We start from the raw sequence: 20,851 nt of genomic DNA, 5'->3' as shown, positions 1-20,851 counted from the left end.
TCTCCAAAAGTCAACACGGTGGATTTTTATTCTTGAAAAAATTTTAATTTCATGAAATTTCTGAGTTTTTCAGGCCCTCCCTATAAGCCTTGTCCCCTTCATGCAGCCCCACTCAAAGTCCTTTTTCTAACTCTCCTTCCTCTTCTAACTCTCTTGCTCCCAATCTTTTAAAGACTTTTGATCATCTCCTATGCTACTGTCCTCTGTTCCTCTCTAACAAAAGAAAATACTAAATAAAAATTACCAGTTGAAGAACACTTTTATTTAGCAAAACTGAGCAGAAGGAAAGCTGCTTTACAATCCTTTTACTTTGATTTTTTTTTAAAAAGATAAATAAGGAGAAAGGTGAACAAAGAATGATGATTCTCTTAAGGAAACTTAGTTGGGAGCCTTGAAAAGAGAAAGGAAAAGATTTACTGTGAAAATGTGCTCTTTCTAGGGCAAATAGTCTAAATGTGGCCTCAACCCATGATCACTTTTGCTGACATCTATAAAAATATACTATGATCTACCGGAGAGGACAATAGAGTTTTTAGTAGAAGTTAATAAAACAAAACAAAACAAATATCAAGATTTGAACAAGAGGCACCAGAATTCCATGTGTGCTGGCAAGACCCTATCTCCAGCACTTAACCTTACCATCTCAGTCTGACAAAGAGACAATCAGGACTGATCCAAAATGCCTTTAAGTCTTGCTTGGGATAGTCACCATGAGAAGCCCAACAGTCCCAGAATATCTCCCATTGCTCAGACTTTCATTCTCAGATGACCAGCCATCTCCCATCTGAGTTCATTTCTCTTGATGAGCTCCCCAAATCCTTCCATGGGTCAGTCAATGGTTCATCATTGGTCACAACCCTGACAACTGCTTTCACCTTGTTCTCACAGAAACCTGGCTTTTCCTTGAGGACCCTGCAGGCCTCTCAGAGGGGCAGGCATTTCTTTCTCCATGTTCCTCAGGCCACTGGGCCTAGAGGTGGAGATGGTATGTCTGGACCACCATCCCTCCCTCTTCCTTAAAAATCAAAAGAAAACAGAGCAAACCATCTTTGAAACACATTAGACTACACTAGCTGCTTCCCTTACTTGAAGCAGTTGTTTAAATATTCTTGGATGATCCTTATTCCAGTCACCGTCTTCAATACTATTTTGTCATAATTTGTGTTGCCTTCCCTAGCCACATAAACCATTATTCCCACATCCTGGCCTCTCAGTTCTCTGGCTTCTGCTCCTTCATAACCTTTTCCTCCACCTAACCTCAGCTGATAACCCCACACCAGATCCAATGTCACTACCAATAACCACATCCTCTCTGTAATAGAAGCCTCAAGTACCCACTCTGACTCAGCTCATAACTTCCATATTAGTCCTTCTAGAACATGATTCAGTAACTTAATGACTCCAGTCTTCATCTCAATCCCCTCCCCTGACCATATGTCATTATTCCTGATTCCCTAAAAATCCTCACTTTTCTCCTCATTCAGCTTAGATTCCATGGCTAATCATAATCACTACTTCACACTTGCCCCAACTGTGTCTCTTCATTGCATTCACCTGATTAAACCTCAGCCCTGCTTAAATCCAACTCTCCACTCTAAGCTGGATGTAGTTGAAGAACATTTCTGAAATTTCTTTTAAATTCATGATTTTAAGAACCTTAAGTGAGTTCATTGTGCCACCTAGCATGTCTCCTACATTTTCTTTGTTGCTTTATTCTTCTGCTAGATGGCTGTGTAATTTTTGCCTTCTCTTCTTCCAAAATCTCTAATACGTGCTCTTGATAATTACTCTTAGCTGATGAACTTCCTTTGTATTTCACTAAAAAGTTATCATTCAGAAAAGATGGACTCCCACTATCACATTTACCAACCCACTTGCATCTGTGCCCAAATTCAGTATCTCCCTCATATTACTCTAATAGCCTCGTGAGGCTCCTAAAGCTTCTCCCTCCACTTGTACCCTAGACCCCATCCCCTCGCACATCATCAAAGACATGACTCCATCAATTATCTCCCCTTAAGCATCAATTGCCCCCTTCTACTGGGTCAGTTTATGCTGGTCAGCATAAAACAGGCTGTTATTTCTCTCATCTTTAAAAAAAAAATCCCTCCTTGGACCTCACATCGTTTAGCACCTACTGCTATTTCTGTTTCCTTTACTCCCAAAGGAGTTATTAGTTCCTCTTGTCACTACTTCCTCCCCTCCCATTCGTTCATGAACCCACTGCCCTCATGCTTGTGTTCCCACTAGTTCACTGATACAGCTCTTTCTCAGTTTATCAATGGAATGACCTCCATGTTGCCAGATAATAAGAAGTAGAATAAGAATTCTACTCATTGATTTGGCCCTGACTGGTCCTCCCAGTGCTGCTTCCTCCTCATCTCTGGGGGCTCTGGCCCAAGGACTCTCTCTTGCCTCCTCACTCCCTGGATTTAGTCTCATGGCTCCAAAATACATCCAAATGCCTATGAATTCCAAATTTATATCTTCAGCCTCTAGTTCTTCCCTAAACCCCAGACTTATATATCTAATAGCCTAACAAACATTTCCATTTGGGTGTCTGATGGATATCAGAAACTTACTATAAGGCTGTCTCCCCCAATCTGCTTTATCTATAGGATTTCTTTTATTAATGGTGACTCCAAACTTCCAGTAGCTGAGACCAAAATTTTTAGGGTCATTCTTGATTCCTTTTTCTTATTTAATATCTAATATATCAACAAACCCTTCAAAATATTTCCAGAACCCAACCATTTTTTACCACCTCTGCTAACACTATGACCTAAGCCACCGTCTTCTTTTACCTGGATTAATGCAATAGCTTCTTAACTTGCCTTGCTGCTTCTCCTATTGCCTATGCTCTCATTGTATATTCTCAACATAGCAGTCACAATGCTTCTTTCAAAACATAAGTTGGGTCATATCACTCTCTACTCAGAACCTTCTAGTGACTTCCCATCTTGTTCCCGATAAAAGCCCTTAACTTTGGACTACAGGGCCTGTGGGTCAATGCCACCTCTCTGGCCTCATCTCTCACATTCTCCTTACTTATTGATATCCTGTCTCTTCCTCAAGAATGTCAAGCATGTGGTTTGACTTCAGGGTCTCTGCAATTGGCTTTTTCTCTGCCTGAAAAGCCCTTCATATAGAAAGCTCCAAGCCTCACTCCCACTTGAGCCATTGCTCAAATGTCACCTTTTCATAGAAACTTTCCCTGTTCACCCTACAAAAATTAGCAATCCATACTCGCTCTATCATCCACTATCCTCCTTAATCTGCCTTGTTTTTCTCTGTGACACTTTGAAGTATCTGACATGAAATTTATTGTCTATTCCCACTCATAAATATGTAAGTTTCATGAGGGCATGGGCTTCATATTGTTCAATTTTGTATCCCCAGCATGGGTTTTCATTCAATAAACAGCAATGCATGAATAAACCATCTTTCTAAAACATGCTCCTATACTACAGGCCAAATCTCCCAAAAAAGAAGAGTTTCAGTTAAAAAAAAAAACAACTGAATATTTATTTTAAACTTTAACTGAATTCCTAAATGACAAGAGTAGAATTTACATTCTGATTTGAGAATTGTCCTTGGATTGATTCCTTTATTTTTAATAACCAGGAAAAGAAATGACCTTGAATCCCCATCAATGGCTCTCTGCCCCTCTCCTTCTGTTGCCTAATTCCTAAATCCATTGTGGGTACAATAGAATTTATAGAGATTCTGAATATTTGGGAAGATTACTTAACATTTTAGCCTTTCTCGTTTGCTCAGAGCATATGATCTACTGCCCTTTAATAACATTTTATAGCTTAAAGGATCATGTCTGAGTCAGTAAATTCTATGTTAATATGTGTAAGACTCAGGATTAAATCAATCTATAAAATGCCTATTTGTAATCTAATCTACCAATTTCCTTCCTGAAGTAAATAGTAATCAGATTAGAAACCTGGTGTTTTCACTGGGGAAGAGAAGAAATAATTTTGTTTAAAAGATTTTCTCTCTCAGAGGTGACCTAACATTGTGATCCAAAATCATTTCAAAATTGAAAAAAAAAAAGTTCAGCTAACTCTATTCCCCTGATATATTTTGTTCTTCACAGTGCCCTTTGGCTTCCCAATTTAAGTAAATGTAATCATAATGGGTCTAAGGCTTTTCTACTCAGAATATTCTTAACTGGAGAATGGAAATCACTTGAGAGAAGCTGCCCTAAAGGTCTGTAGATGAATTTTTGAAGACTTAAGGTGCAATGCTTATCAATGTCTTCCTGGAAAGAAGCTTATGCCTCTTTCTAAAGTTATTGTCGCCATATTTCTGAACAATCAATAGCAGCAAAGCTTCTCCTTCTGCCAGAGCTCACAGGGGATAGCAAACAAATCTTTTATGGAATAGACTAGAGCACTTGGAGGTTGGTGTCATCAGTTCTTCAACCCCAAACAATTCTACCCTGATATCTCCCTTCACTGCTTTTAAAATTTTCTTGAGCTCAGTGAGGACATTTTCCAGAATAAAGCTTTTTGTCTACTTGTCACTGAATCTGTTTCCTAATTCGCCTTCTCTCTCTCATTCCAAAGGAGACACAATATTAATGCTTAAGAAAATAATGCACAACAATTCACTGGGCGAGATACTTAGAAACTCTATGGCCCTGGGGTAATATTATATCACCAGCACACTCAGACTGAAACCCAAGCACCCCCAACATACAGGGCTCATGCTTGAAAACAATAAAAAAGAGAGAGGACCGTAATGACCACAAAATGCTTCCACGCACACAACAGGCACCTTAATCAAAGCCCTGGTGCACATTCTCACAGACATTGCTTAATATTCTAAAGCACACCCTTCTCCACTAGTAGAACTGCAGGCTGTCACTGGAGGGCACACACTTTCCCAGCACTTGACCTTGAATTGAAGCACCTGGTAACAAGCCCTTTCTTATTTGCTTATCCTTGTCCCTTTTTTTACCATCTCCATCTCAGGTTAAAAAATAATGAGAAAACCATGAGAAATTGTCAAGTTTCTTTAACAATCTAATAGTTCAGATAATCATGCAGCTTAAGGAACTCATCCTGGGATCCTTCATAGGAAAGGAGGAGAGGAGGGACACAAAAATCATGACAAGGACCCAAGAGAGCTGCCAAGAAGACTGAGGGGTGAGGAAGAGTTTCCATACAAGAAACCTGGAATGCTAAAAGCTACTTTGCTATTGCTAAAAACATAGGTGTTTTGGTCTATTTCCTATTACAGCTATTACTCTTTTTGTTCAGTGCCAACCACTGAAATTTGTTTTGGAATCATGGCTGCCAGAAAAGAGAGGATAAAGTGCTTCAAAGAAGAGGTGGCTCTGGGGAAGAGAACAGAACCCCCAACATGATCAGAATCAAGTGAAATATGCCGATTCTATTTGTTCTTCGTGAACTCCCATAACAAACTTTGCCAGTAGGATGTGTGATTGGTGATGACCAGGTAGATTTCCCTATAATATGGCAAAGAAAATGAAACAGAAACAAAAAATATCAGAAAACAGTGATACTGCCCCAGAAGATAGCAGTTTTGTTCTTGGTCTTATCTTTCTATCTACCAGGCTTTACTCAAACAAGGTTATGCAGATTATCCTTTAAGGTCAGTAACAGAACGCAAGAGGTCAAGGAGAGGTGTGAGCTGTCCAGGTGCCAATGACCAAATGGATAAGCCTGGTTTGGGAAGAAATCAAAACCACAATATCAGAGGAATTACATCTTGCCCCTTGTCTCAGGGAGAAAGAATTTAAGAGAGATTTTCACATGGAGGCTGCTGCTCTGCAGGAATTCCTGGGCTCTGAAATTGACTTTACCTTGGTCTGCCTTTCCATAAACACCTAGCATCCCAGACCACTAAAATCTGCCTAGATGGGAAAGTACCCTCATTTCATGTGTACTGTCATCTTACCAGCTTCAGTCTTGTGCATATACAGATCTTTGTTAAACTTTTCCTTCAGTAATGCTTCCCTGAGGTATCCTTTCAAGGTTGCTTGAGGTTGTCTTTTTCCTCTCTATTATAATCTTAATACTAAGCACAAGAGCTCAATTGAACAATTCTCTGTTATTTTATGCCTTTAGGGTTCCCATGAATCCTTTTATCTCCCTTCCACTCCTACAAAGGAACATAGCTGTGGTATAACAGGGAATGGTCATCTCAGGGGATGAGGAGGCTCCAAATGCTTACCAGCTGTTGGCCCTGTTACTTATCAACAATAAGAAGCATGATCCACATATTTTTAATGGCACTTACGTGAAGGATTAAGTCACCATGGCGTAAAGATAGAATACCCCTTCCCCCCTCTCTTAGTTTACTATGTTACCATAATGATTTCATGTGGCTTATTGGGAAGCAAAAAATAGAGAAAAGATATTTGTAATTGGCTTAATTCTAAACTTTGAGCTTAAGAAGAATTCTATTACCCTCTTCTACATCATTCCCTTACATGAGAATAAAACTTACCTCCTCTCTATGCCCATACTCTTTCCTGAAGCCAGGATCCTGAACCAGTCTCTGGGAATGACAACACTGCAATTGATGATATAGAAGAGTCCCCATTCACCCACGGAAGGACTTTTCCACTCCTACTTCCTGTCCTGTCTTCCCTCTAGGGACAGGATGATCTGATGAAATGAAAAAAAAATTTTTTTCTACATTAAGCTAAGACGTTTAGAGCTCTTTTATTGCTCTTGGTATAAGCAAAATGCTCTCCTTACATGAACTCAAATCTGTTCTGTGGCAGGATTAAACTAAAAACACTACCCTTTTTGGGAAGATTGACCATTACTTTCTGAGCTTGATACCATTCATCAGTGAACAGGTGGATCGCAGAAGAAGGTGGCCACAGGATTCCCTGTGCCCTGGATGCTTAAATAATTCACTATTGTAATCTTGGGGCAAAATCAAAGTTTCATAAGAATTCTCAGGAGACATTTATTAAGCCTTTAAAATGCTCATGACTCCCGTAAAGGGGAGGGGATAATACTTGTGGGTCTAGGGGATATAAAGCCTTCATTCTGGATTCACTGTATATGTGAACTTCCTTATACTTCTATTTGTGTTTCCAGAAAAAAATGGATGCCTTAGTATTGGAATCAGGCTTGCTGTGTTTGAACTTGACTAAATTATAGGGGTACCCAGAAGAAGAGTCCAAGGGGCTCTCTGCTGAGGTTCCCTCCTCATTGTGGGCTGACCAAAGCTTCTGATACCTTCAGAGTATCTTGATTTCTTTGCACACGTTCCTGAAAACTCCCTTCCTCACGTTAACACTCTGTAAGAAAGCTTCTGCCTCAGTTTTCCTTAAGCTTTTTATTTGTGTGGGTTACACACTACATACAATTTTTTTAATGAAAAAATGATTCACATGGTCTTACCCCCCAAAGTTCAAAAACATTTATGTCATCTGGCCTTCAATTTTTCTTCATTACAGAAATCTTTCTATCTCTTGCTCATTTTAAAGGTTCTTGCCTTATTCTTGCCTCTTCTGACTCGTCTCTGTGGACTCATGTGTACTCTGTGCATGTGTGTATGTGTATGGGTCTACAATGAAGACAAATTCCATGGGAGAGATTTGGATAAATCAGCTGCCTGGCTTTAGTGATTTTTCTCCACTATTAGGTGCTTAACAAGGGATGGGGATGGACAATTCAGGTAACATTACTCAGTGAGCTAGGATGAAGGTTAGAAATTCAGACAAGCTTTGGTCCTATTGAGAATTTCTTAAATAACCTTATTTTTGGCCAATCATCAAATTTCATTTCAACTTTTTCATCTGTAAAATTAAAAGGAGATCATATTTCCACGCCAAAGGAGGCCATCTGGAGAAATAGTTATGGTAAATTATCCCATATTCACTACCAATGACTGATTTACTCAGAATGTACCACAGGCTAAATGTGGTGGGGGCCTAAGGGGGCTGCTGGTGACCCTAGAAACTCTATCCTCCAAGGAGGGGTAGCAGGCTGGAAACTGCCATGGCTCAGGGCCTTTCTACGTAAGAATTAAGTGAAGAATGCTCAAGGAATGACTCCTCAAATTTCTGTATGCTCCATTTCCTGTGCCTGCTACCAAGAAATAACCAAGGTAATTGCCCTGATCAGTGGAAATGCCCATGAGTCTTAGGAGCAGTCTAGCAACAAAGTTGTTCTCTGTTCTGGGATCCAAGGTCCCAGGTATGCACAGCAGGTATACAGAGGGGCTGATGATGCTAGGCTTTTTGGACTCTGGCTTGGAAACATTAACTACTATGCACGTGTTCAAGCTCTATGCCCTCTCAGCTTCTCAAGTGAACAGAGTGCGTAGTGTGTGTGATTCCAGACATAGAATACCTCCAGATCCCCAGACTGAGAAAAAGTAGTAGGAGAATACAAGAGATGGTAAGTGATGAAGGAAACAAATGTTTAAGTTCTCAAGTTCTCTTCCAATTACATTTGCATCAAGGAAAGAGTACTTTTACTATTTGTTTTCCTCAGTAAGAATTCTATCTGGATGCTACTCTAGTCTTGTTTCCTACTGACATGAAGTCTTTATTTTCCCTGCTCCTGACCCTGAAAGAGGAAAAGTATTTGAATCTTTCAAGGCATGTATTGTCATTCCTCACCCCAATGAGGACAAACCTCTCCAATCCTGCTTATGGTGTTGTCAAGAAGAAATGTGGGTACATATGGATAAGTATATATCTACGTTACAGGACTCTATGTCCTTTGAGCAGGGGGACTGGCTTTGGCTTCTCCATCTTCCTAGCTCTGACCCATCAACAGGACATCAGAGTTCCACACACATTCCACAGGGTCAAATGGGGACAGGAAACAGAACAACTAGGTTATTCTATCAGAAATAAAATGCTCCTTTCACATAAGCTTAGATATCCTGTCAAATCTTAAGCTGTCAGTGATCCACAGTTTAGGTAGAAAAAAGAGAAAACACTGGCTTGATGAAGTAGAATATGTCCATCCAGTACTAAATGAGCTCTTTCATCTACAAAGAATGCATCCATAAGGTGATTGAAATTGGCAATTTGGAATCTCTTAGGAGTGTGTGTACTGGGGAGGTGTACAAGCATAAGGGAGCTCATGGCAAAGAGATCAAATTAGTCCAGTTGTGCTGTCTGGGTGAATATGTGGAAGCAATGCATAAGTTATTGAGAGCACAACTCAGGCAGAGGCAGCCTTGTGGCCCAGACTGTGGCTTTCAGATAGTTCTTGTTGCAGCCAAAGGGAATATTAAATAGCCCTTGACTTCAAAAGAAAATGATCAATTATAATTAAAATGTGACAGTGACATTGGGAACTAACTACAAAGACTCTTCTTTTGAATATGACTGAGGTTTCAAGTAGGCATGCTTTAATTTTTGGTTTTGTTTTAGTGTCCCCTTTGGAAATACATAATATCCTTATCTAAGAGAAAAGTCAGGTCAGCACATTTTACATTCCTGTGGCCAAATGTCCTGAAGCTGAACTCCTCCTGTCAGATCTGAGACTGTGAGTCTCTTAATGCAAGCAGGACACACAGAATCATGGCCTGCTAAGATTCTGTCGGGAAAGGGTGTGATAGGGTCACTCCCTCTCTGCCCTGGTATCTCTGAGTGTTGTAATCTGAGAGACCCTGGCTCAGGGCTGACACATGGCTTCACTCCCTGTTAAATGAGATTTATCAGGATCTCATGGATGTGGTTAGATTCAGGTTCCTCAATCATCATGGGTTGGGCACAGTTATAGCTGAAGGCAGGTGTAATTTTCTTTCTTTCCTGGCAGTGTTCTGGACAGCTGTTATCTTTCCTGGTATTTTTGGCATTGGAGAAAACAACCTCCAGCCCACACATGAGCATGAAGGTGATCCTCAGTAAGTGCTTTTTAAATTAAAAAAAAAAATTTCCTTGGGGCACTTAGGTGGCTCAGTTGGTTAAGTGTCTGCCTTTGGCTCAGGTCCTGTTCCCAGAGTCCTGGGGCACCACGTCAGGCTCTCTGCTCTGCAGGGAGCCTGCTTCTCCCTCTCCCTCTGTGCCTCCCCACCACTCATGCTCAATCGAACTCTCTCTTTCTTAAATAAAATCTTTAAAAAATTATTTCCTTTTCTGCTGTGTCTCAGATTATAAGTAAAAAGAGAGAATAGTAGGTGTACTTCTATCCTCAGTCCAATTAAACCCTGGAAATAAGCTCCAAGTTTGAGTGAGCTTTCATTCCAAGGAACTAAAGGAACAGACATCTGGAAGATCATCGTCTTTGGGTTTTGCCCCTTTTCCGAAGCTATCATCAAAACCAGTAACCAAGGGGGCATTCAAGAGACTCAGGTGCAGGTTCCTGGCTTTGTGACATGAAGGGAAACTCTACTGTAGACTTCCCATCCTCTTCTTTCCTCCTATCCTGCTTTAATGTTTTATGTATTTATAGGAAAAAATATTGACATGAACACTTAACGGATAAAATTGTCTTCTGGATATACTATGACTTCCTGGAATCGTTTTCATTCCACTGGCCCAACAATGATTCATGAATGTCCCTCATGAGGATGGTGCCTTCCTACCCTTCTACCAGCCATTATCAGACTATTTGTTTCATTGGTGTGTGTCTGTGTCAAAAAAGTAATACACATGCACACACACAATGAGCTGGATTTTGCTCTAATATTAACTACCCCATTCCCAGGAGCAGGACTATCTAGACCTGATAGGATTTTGAAGAAGAAAAAATCTCTCTCTAGGCATACATTTTAATTTCTGTTAAGGTGCCTCTCAAATTGTCACATTTTGCCCTATCTTGCCAATCACAATTCCTCTATCTCCCTCCTGTCTCAGTGAAGAATGGACTTTGCTCACTTTTTTGAAGAAGAGACTTGACACGGCCTGTAACTTATTTGAATTCAGTTCTCTATAGTATGCTTTAAATTAGCACACAGTGGCAGAAGATGCCTCCTAAAGGAGAATAATTCATAATCAATGACATAATGAGATTTATAGATGAAACTGGCCAGGAGAAGGAACATTACTGGTTACCAGAGTGGCTTAAGTAAAAGGACAGTACCAGCTCCAAGAATTTCTTCAGGGGGACAAACGGACTGACACTGACTACAAGGAACAGAACAGACTGCTCAGTGGACTACCACGGAAACAGAGGGAGCAGAGTAGGGCTCCAGGAATAAAGGGACAGGAGTCATAAGGTCAGAGGTGATGTTGTCTCCTCTAATGTAATTAATCCCTTCATGTTTAGACAAAAAGGAGTGCTTTAAATACTAGAATTCTGAGTCAGTTCATTCAAATCCTAACCTACTTCCATTTGGAATATACAGATCAGAAATAAAGTGCTCGAGTATTTCAACTCCTGACTCCCCTTTGGGGCAAGTAGTCCTATAGACAAAGCCTCAGATACAGTGAGAATCTAGAGAGCCCAGTAAAGAGATATAATCAAGACAAGGTTGTGAGCAGCACAAATAGTTTCCCAAGTCTGGATGAGCATTGATACAGGTGCAGAAATTACCAAGTGTTCAGCTTAATACATCAGTCCTACTGGATTAACATCCAGCGTCCATTAGACTGAATGATTAATGAGCCTGAATTGTGGCCAGGTCCTTCTGATACTGCAAGTCATCACTCACCCCTCCCCTAAAAAAGGGGGGGGGGGAGTAGGAAAGACTACAGATTGCATCAAAGCCAGATCAATCATCAGCATAGGTCAGGTTGTTAGCGACTCAGTCCAGGAGTGAAGTGTCTGCAGACAAGCTTCACTCAAAGCATCTGAAAGATCTGGATACCTAACATTTGATCAATATCCTTAATGGTCTCTCCCTCTGCCACTTATTTGGTTTGTGTACATGTAGTATTCCAAATACTATTCATAAAACAGTCACAGAGTAACATCACAGAACAGAGCAAAGCTTCGAAGAATCCAAATTCCCACTGGAGATAATAATTAACATGAAAATATACATTCAACATATTGCTGTAATCGTGGATAGGTGCAGAAATACAGAAATAAGTATAGAGAGACTCATCCTTAGGTTTTACTGCAGATTCAAGTATCCTCTGGGCAGAATAAAGTGACTTCTTTTCGATTATAATTTATAATATCAAATATTTACAAATGCCTTCCATATACAAGATGCACTGGTAGGTGCTACAAGAGATAAAAAGATGAATAAATGCATGGGCCCTGACCACCAGAGGGAGTTTATAATCTAGTAGGTGAGATGAGATGTATAATTAAGTGACCATAAAATAAGATAGTCTGTGATAGCTGTCACTAGAGAGATACAATTAAAGTGCTATGGACATTCACAAGAGGCATATTTATATTTTTTTGGATGAAGATGAAGGAAAGTGAATATTGTAGTCCATTTGTTCTGTTCTTTGAAGATCTGTATAAAGAGAGATGGATATTATATGAGAATGGAAATGGGAGAGATGGAGAAGTGAGATTTGAGCAAAGGAAGCAGTTTAAGGAAAGACACATGTGAAAACAAGTCAGTATAGGAAAGGTAAGACACAAATGTATGATTCAGCCTGTCCTGCTGCATGGGCTTACACAGGCAAGTAACAAGAAGTTATTCTTGCTGCTGGACTGTGGCAAGGATAGCCCTTTGGAAATTTTTTTTTTAAGTTGGAGAATGATATGATTTAATCTATATTTAGAAAGTGAATACTGAGAAGAGTAGATTCAAATATAAAATCTTGGAACAATGCAAAAAGATACTGAAATCATCCAGACTAGAGGGAAGAGTCTGAATGAAATGGAGAGACTGGGAAATCTTAGGGGGTAAGAATTTACAGACTTTCCAGATGATTAGATGTACAGGATGAGGGAAACGGAGGTGGCAAAATTGCTGGAAAGCTTTAGTTTGGTGACAGAAAGAATGGTGGTATCATTAACCAGAAGGGGGAATATGGTGATTATGTTGGTTTGCAGGGACTGTCTCAGATATTGGACTCAAGCTGTTCAGGAGGTGATTGGAAATATGGGCCTTAAGCTGAGTGAAAAGGAGGGTCTAGGTGCAAAAATTTGGAATTTATCCCCAGAGAGTCATCAAAGTGGTAGAAGACAAAAATATTGCTATAGAAGCATGGAGATAAGGACGACAAGAGGGTCAAGCTTAGAATACCATCACGGCAAGTCAATGCTGAGGGAATAGGAGGAAGAACAGGAACCAGCAAGAGAACATGGAAAGAGGACCAGAAGGCTAGGATTAGAATCAGAATGTGCTGCATCCCAATGGTAAATTTAGGTTAGGACTCTTGAAGCTGAGGAGGAGGTGGGGGTGGGGAAGGTTATTGGATTTTGTAAGATGTTCATTGGAATGCTGCCACAGCATAGTTTCAGTAGAGTGACAGAGTGCAGCCCACTTTTAAAGGCTAAGCCGTGAGCATTAGGTGGAGAAGTGAAGATAGGCTACACTTTTGGGAGGCTTAGAAAGTGAAAAAATAAACCAAGGAATGGACTTCAACAATCTAATTGGATTGAGAGATTTGCCTTTAGAGACTGTTGTAGGATTTGTTCTTAGAGATGGCGGTAGGACTCGGTAGGGAGATGTGTGGAAGAGATGAAGGATGCACAAAAGAAGTACTGCTGGTTGGAATGGACCTCAGGACAGGTCAGAGCGTAGGCATCAGAGCATAGGGATGGGGGGCTCTGAGCTTGGCGGGAGGATGGAAAAGATGGATGAAGGACAGCAGGAATTTACCAGTAGAGAGGAGAGGTTATGTGAGAACTCAAAAAAAATATTTTCTTAGCAATACAGTAGGAAAGACTGCCTAGTGAAAGGGAGGGGAAGAAAATGAAAGGAACATGGAAACCAAGTTTAACAACCACTTAGCAAATATGACGTGAAGTAAAAACAGGAGAAATAAAAAAGATGTTCAAGCTGGATAGGGTTCAGGTGAGACTAAATGGATTGGCTCTGTGCTCTTGGCATAGGTGAAAGACCCTCTGTTCTTGGAAGTAGAATGGATGATGGCAGGATGGGATGCAGAGTTAGAAAAGCAATTAGAGGGGTGTCTAGGTGGCTCAGTCAGTTAAGCATCTAACTCTTGGTTTTGGCTCACGTCATGATCTCAGGATCATGAGATCAAGCCCCATGTCAGGCTCTGTGCTCAGTATGGAGTCTGCCTGTCCCTCTCCTTCTGCTCCTATACCAGCTTATGCACGCACTCTCTCTCTGTCTCTCTCAAATAAATAAATTTTAAAAAATGCAATTAGATGTGGTGAGAAGACAAGAGGAAGAAAAGAGCGCTGTTGAGAATATTGCTGATGCGGGTGAACACAGGACTAGACCAAAGAGGCAAGTAACTGCAGTCAGAGAAGTTTATGAATCAAAACAGCAGACGGATCATGAAGGAAGGCAGATAAGATACAGAAAATGCAAGGCTGTGGTCAGAGAGGGAATTTCAGAGCTTCAGACCCAGGAGATGGAATGAGTCCAAAAGAAGAGGTCCAGGTCTGGCTGTGATGGGAAAAGCTGAATCTTTACAGTGTTTTTTTAAAACAACATAATGGATAATACCTTTTACTCACACCCTAAAACCAGAAAAAAATCAAGACTTGCATGTATAAATACACTAATTTATGCATATCTATTTATACAAACATAATGCATACATTTAAATATTTGATACTTTTGCATTCATATATTATATGTGAGTATAATCTACTCCATTTGAAAATCTTTTATATTCTTCACAGTACCAGCCCAGGGGCATAGTATGTGCTCAATAGATACTGGTTTAATTGAACTAACTTATTTAATCAGACCTTTTATTTTTGTCTACTGCATAGTACTGGAATCTGCTTCAACCCCCTATATCATAATGCTATTAATTAAAAATAAAGAGAGTTCAGGCTTGAAGTGTGGAAACCAAATCTTGAAAATAACAGTTTTAAATTGGGCTTAGTGTTGTGCTTTTACCCTTAATTCTGGCACTGAATTCTATTTGTTTCCTTTGCCAAAACACAGATTCTAACAGCAGAGTCCCAAGGCTATGGGGACTTCTACTCATCCACTCTGCTTGCCACCTTCAGTTCTCATTAGGAGTCCTCACCCTTGTAATCACACCAGCAATTATGTTTTAAAGCACGGAACAGTGCCAGAAACTCACTGTGATGAGCTCTGAAATGGATGCAAATGGACATCCTGGCAGAGAAATAGGGATGATTTCTAACTTTTCCCATTTATTCCCAGTATTGCTGTCCTAACCCATCACTCTTTGGATAAAATTCTTTTTCCTTGCTTCAGTATCATAAATTAGAGTCTCCAAACTTCACTAATGTCTTCAAGGCATGGAACTAACATAGACTTCCATTAAAGTTTTTTTTTTTTTTTTTGAGGGGAGAGTTCTTTGTATTGAGAATAGATAGGTCTATACATTTCAAGTGATGGAATCCATAGGGCTCCCATGCGGTTGAGTCAATGTGGCTGGAATGGGATGGAGGTGGGATGTATTTAGATATCCCATGATTTTATATGCTGTTGAAACCCCAAAATAGAATAGAATCCTAGATCTAGATTGGCATTAGAAGTTTTCAGACTGATGAATCTACATCCTAGTCATATCCCAAATATCTGGTAGGTGTAAGAAAGAATTGCCCACCGGTTAAGTAGCACCTGGTAGTACAGTAGCTCCTTAACAGTTAGTGTGTGCTGAGATCACTGGGCATCCCCTACAGAAGTGGGGACATACTGAACATAGAACAACTGATAAGCTAAACTGGAAGATTAACTGAATTGGGACACAGAACAGATAAGTACAGTACACTTTGTATTATCATATCATTGATTCAGTTTGATCTTTCTAGCTGCCTACTCAGTCACCTCTATGGGAAGAGAAGCTCCAGTCTTCCATTTTCTATAGGAAGAGTCCTAATTCTTAACCTGCCCTACAAGGTATTGAATTTAGAAACTCACAAACTACACACTCATGTGACTGCTTATTAAAAATAATTCCTAGCTAGGAGTCCTATTGCTGCATCACATGAGCCTTAAATAAAAGCAGGTGGAGGATGAGATGGTTTAAATGTCCTGATACTCTGGGACCTGCATTTTTACTCTCTTCTTTGTTATGCTCAGCGCTCTCTGCTCTCTCTCCCTCTTCTCCTGTATTATTACTATCTTCTCCTGTATTATTATTCCCAGGAAAAGAAATAAGAATCCTAATGTAAACTGAGGTGTCTAAATGTATAAATCCCTAATATGGCTTAGTATGTCACCCTTCCTGGGATTATTTTCATCTAATGACAGAGGAGCAGCTCAGTGCTGGAGGAATAAATGTGTGTAGGAAGCCAGCAGTTGAAGCAGGGCAGGAAATGAAAAACAAAAGGTCCTCACAGGACCTCTGAAGTCACACCACGGATCATATACCATTTGTAAGGCCAGACCGATTCCAGTGTAACTGTCCACCTTTAGCTGCCTGTCATCCCTAATCAGTTCCTTAGACAGAAAGAAGAGTCTCTGACACTCAGGTGAAGAAAGTAAATGTTCTACCAAAGTGTCTGGCAGTCTACTAAACACACATTTCTTATATGGCTTTGGGCTCAGAGAGCACAGAAGTTATGGCCACAATAGCTGGAAATGCCCAATGCATTCACCAATAGCACTGAAGCTGCATCATGTATGCACACATGTGAATCATTCCTAACACACCAGACAGACACACACAGGGTGTCAAGCAACGACAGGGCTTTCTTAGAGAGATGGGTATTAAAAGAATAAAGTGAGTTCTAGAATAGCATTTTTTCCAAAGGCTATTGCCCAAACAATCTGGTTATTCTGTCCCTAAACCTTGAACTAACTAAAAACCAAACAAAAAGCAAAACAAAGAAATCCTAGTTCTTAAGTGAGATGTGCAGGTGACCAGCACGCTGCAGTTTGGTAACAGTTTCTTCACCTCCCATGCGGAGAATTCCACTTTGGGCAACTCCCCATGGCCACAGAAGACTGGGCGGGTGATATTCACTTAATTGTATAGAAGACTCCTATTTTATCACATTACACATGCGTTTTGGCACTAGTGACACCACCAACACTTAATGGAATCGTTTGGGATTTTTTTCCCCCAATCACAACATGGCTGTGGCCAGTACAGGGGAATCCACACGAAGAATGTTTCCCATGTTCTGGCTGAGGATACACAGTGACATACTTTGAAATTAGAGATCCACTGTACATGCATCACTCTGAAGGGTGTGCACATTCTTGACTCAGGTAAATTCAAGGGGCACATTCTCTGAGGTTGGTGGAAATGCCGAGATTTAAGCATTGCCACTGAGAGGATACAGGATCACACCCCACCAACCCACTTCTCAGTGGAAGGGAATGATAGAGGACACCAAAGATAGAAAGCATGGATTCTGAAGAAGATTGGAACAACTGGTGCTCTCGAGGGTGTCTGTGGAATCTCACAGTTTTGGATAGATTGGGTCTCTGTCCAGACCCATCTGTGGAATAGAAGGGGCTCACTGCCGAATTCATCCTCGTGCATTTTACTGGCTTGTTATTTTGGAATGAAGCAACATCTACAACTTGACAATGCTTGGCCTTCCTTTCTTTAAGTTTTCTCGGGCAGGCCATGAATACCTTATTTGGTCCCAATTCAAACATCCAGCTGAAGAGAAATGACCAATGGGGCCAAAGAAAAGGCTCTGAAAAATGAAATTATCCAGCTGACAGCTTTTGACGATGGGAGGAAAGGACAAAATATGCTGTAACATCTCGCGTAAATGGATTTGGACATTTCATCCCGTGGTAGATAAAGAGAGGCTGCCACCCTTCACAAAACAAATAATCCAGTGAAAGAAATTCTGTTTGTCTGGTTAATCCAAGGTCAGGTTATGAATCCCTGGCTCGAGGCAAATAGCACCGTCCTGAGGGCAGAAATGAGGACAGGGCAAAAATAAAAGTCACTATTGGCACCGTCCCTCACATACCCACCCTTCTACCTCTAAGACCAACTTCTGCACGTTTTTTAAGAGAATCGTCTGGCCACTGAGTTTTGAGCAGATCTAGTAATCTTTTCTAGAAAAGCATGCATATTTGTAAGACACGTATCCAGCGCTACCTCCCTGTAACCAGATATTACATGCTTCAAAGAGTAGACTTACTGGGACTTTTCTGGGTGTGCTTGCAGTGCTGATATCTCAGGAGTGGAGGGTGGGGAGAGAAAGGAGGGGGCCAGTACTCAGGTACTAGCAAGAAAAGAGTCAGTTTGAGAGGGCTGCTAAACATCACAAGGAGGCTGCTGGGAGATTTCTCGGGACTGAGCTTCCTGAAACCTCTCAGCCCCATTCAGACTGAGGGTTAATTTGACCTCAATTCTGCTTTAAGCCCTTTTGGGGAATCTTTCCTACCCAAGGTGCTGACAGGGAAAACGTGGTGCCACCAGCTGGACTCTGCATGGAATGCTGGTGATCTGTGGGACCTGGGTTTTGCTTAGCGCCAAACTGGGACCCAGTGCCAAGCCAGGGTGGTTGGGCACGAGCACTTCTCACAGACCAAGAGGATTCCTGGTGAGGTGGGGAGGTGTGGACACAAATTACTCTTCCCTGGCTTTTTTTTTTTTTTTTTTTTTTAACCACAGTGGCCTCCATTCACATACACTTTTCCCCAGACACCCTGAAGCAGAAGCCATACAAAAACAACTCCCCCCCGCCCCGCCCGGATGGAAAATGAAAACCCATAACAAAACACTTCCCTCTCATTCCCATCCCCACCCCACTCCCTCCAGCCCAACACCCTGAATACTCACAAGAGAACACTTTATCTATACAAAATTAATTAGAAAACAAAATATTTACATATGAAATAAACACCATCTTGATTTCTGTCACCAGTGGAGACCAACAGAGCCCCCTTTGTTCTAGATTGCTGTTCGCTAGGTTAGTTGGTTTGGTTTTTTTTTTTTTTTTTTTTTTGTCGTTTTTTGTTGTTGTTGTTGTTGTTGTTTTATTTGAAAGGGGTGAGGTAAGAGGAAGAGTGAGGGGAGGAGCCCCTGACCTTGGACAGAGTCAGGGTGAAGCAATGTTTATATGGCCCTTCTCCTTCTTCCTCCTGGAGACGCCTCACGCCCTCTGTCCTCTCAAAGTCTTTCCTCGAATCTAAGGTAAAGCACTCCTGTGCTCCTCTCTCCAAATCTGTGAGAGGTTCAGCCCCTTGCCCCCAGGTTCGTTTAAGAAAGGAAACATAGCTTTACAAGGCCTTCAGTTGGCTTTAAAATGAAACTGAGGTAAAAAAATCAAGGAGGAGGACAGGGGACCGCAGTCAAGGGCGGGGAATGAGGGGAGGGTGGTGAGTCAGGGCAGACAGGAAGGCAAAGAGCAGCCCTGGAGGGTGTGACTTGAAGAGACATGGCAGCTTCCTTCCAGAGGAGGATGAGCACCTTTCTGGTTTATGTGTCCTGTGTGCAACATGGAGATCCTGCAGTCAAGCTTCCAGGCAGACCCGGGGCTCTTTGGCTGCCACCCTGTGTCAGGGGAGGAAGGCAGAACAGCGGAGCAGACCCACAGAACACCCCCTCCCCAAGTTTCAGGACCGGCAGTGACAAATATCCATCGGCCTTCTCAAGATTCCAACTTAGTGAAGGGGGCATCGCATCTGCCAGTACCCTCATCCCTGGAGTTGTGTGTGTGTGTGTGTGTGTGTGTGTGTGTATAAATAAACATACATATTTATATATATATATGTTTATTCTGGAATGGTACAGCCGGGAGGGAAAGAAGGTGTGGTAGGGAGGGGGAAGGGCTTCTACTGAGAATGTTCACATTGGGCTCAATGTCACATTCTCAGGGAGCCAGACCCAGTGGGGGTGGTGAGGGAGTCTCTCCTCTCCTACCCTCTCCACTTCCAAATCTCCTCGCTTCCCTCCACATCTCTTGAGCTGTACTCATGGAGCAAGCTCACTCCCCTTAACCATCTGTTCCACATTGGTGGTGATCAATTCTGGTGAGAACAAGCTCTTCCAGCTCCAGGTTAAGTAAGAAGGGATCAAAGCATTGAAAACATCCCCCTCTCTCACTTACCCTACCATTAACAACTCCCCTATTCCCCAAGCCTTGCTTAGCTCCTCCCCTGACCTTGGCCAGCTGAATGGGCAAAAAGCTCAATAAAGCTTTAGAGGATCTTTTGCTCTTGACTGTGGGCAAAAGAATGATGGCTGCTTCTATTTCCCTTTAGCCTGCCTGGAAAGTTCTTGGTCAAAACCTGCTGAACCACGGAGGAGTTACTTTTGTACCTTGCTCTTGTAGGATTGTTCATCACCTTTTTGTCTAGACCACATAATCTTCTCTGCCAAGAACTTCCATTCTCCTCATTCGGGAAGGGTGAAGGAGAGAGACAGCCAACATTCAGGTGACATATGACCATGTCTGTTTGTATATAAGCCAACACAAGTCCATTGTTTAGGGACGTTGAAAGAAACGCCATTATGAGTCAAGGTTGCCTACTCTACAGGCAGAGGCCCCTGACTGCATGCCTGTGTAGACTACACATCTGCACAAGTGTGCATGGACACACACGCACAGGCAGTCTGTCCTCTCTTGCCTCGAATGCACCATGGGACACATCTCTGGGGTGCTTTCCGTCATCCACTAATGACCCTTTGTTCCAGTTCACCACTAATGAGCCTCATGGCATCAAAACAAACATTTTTTTTTTTTTTGGCTTATATATAAACACACAGGGCCTCCTGCCCTCTGCACCACACACAATCCCTAAACAGACACCACCTGAGTGACAAGAATTTAGCAAAAGCCTCTTTTCGTTCACAGGCAGTACACTAAATGGTCGTGTTTGGACGCTTCTGCTTTCTCACCTAAACCTAAAGTTCCGTTTCGGAAGAGCTATCATGGGCTCATGT

General features: G+C 41.5%; 1 protein-coding gene across 12 annotated transcripts in view; it reads right to left on the bottom strand.

Moving 5' to 3' along the window:
* Window positions 1-303: 303 nt before the first annotated feature.
* The window catches only part of GRIN2B (glutamate ionotropic receptor NMDA type subunit 2B), a 502,860-nt gene continuing 482,312 nt past the window's right edge, over window positions 304-20,851 (bottom strand). For 11 of the 12 annotated variants that reach the window (XM_072798943.1, XM_072798951.1, XM_072798952.1 and 8 more), the window contains one exon: window positions 13,492-17,864. The gene's annotated coding sequence lies outside the window, so the exon portion shown is untranslated. Of the gene's footprint in view, window positions 17,865-20,851 lie in introns of all 12 variants that reach the window. The other variant, XM_072798946.1, reaches the window with a different exon arrangement.

Source organism: Canis lupus, chromosome 25, assembly GCF_048164855.1.
Source record: "Canis lupus baileyi chromosome 25, mCanLup2.hap1, whole genome shotgun sequence".
In the NCBI taxonomy this organism is placed as follows: Eukaryota; Metazoa; Chordata; class Mammalia; order Carnivora; family Canidae; genus Canis; species Canis lupus.
Note: the sequence above shows the minus strand (reverse complement) of the source record. Positions and strands in the feature narration are given on the sequence as shown.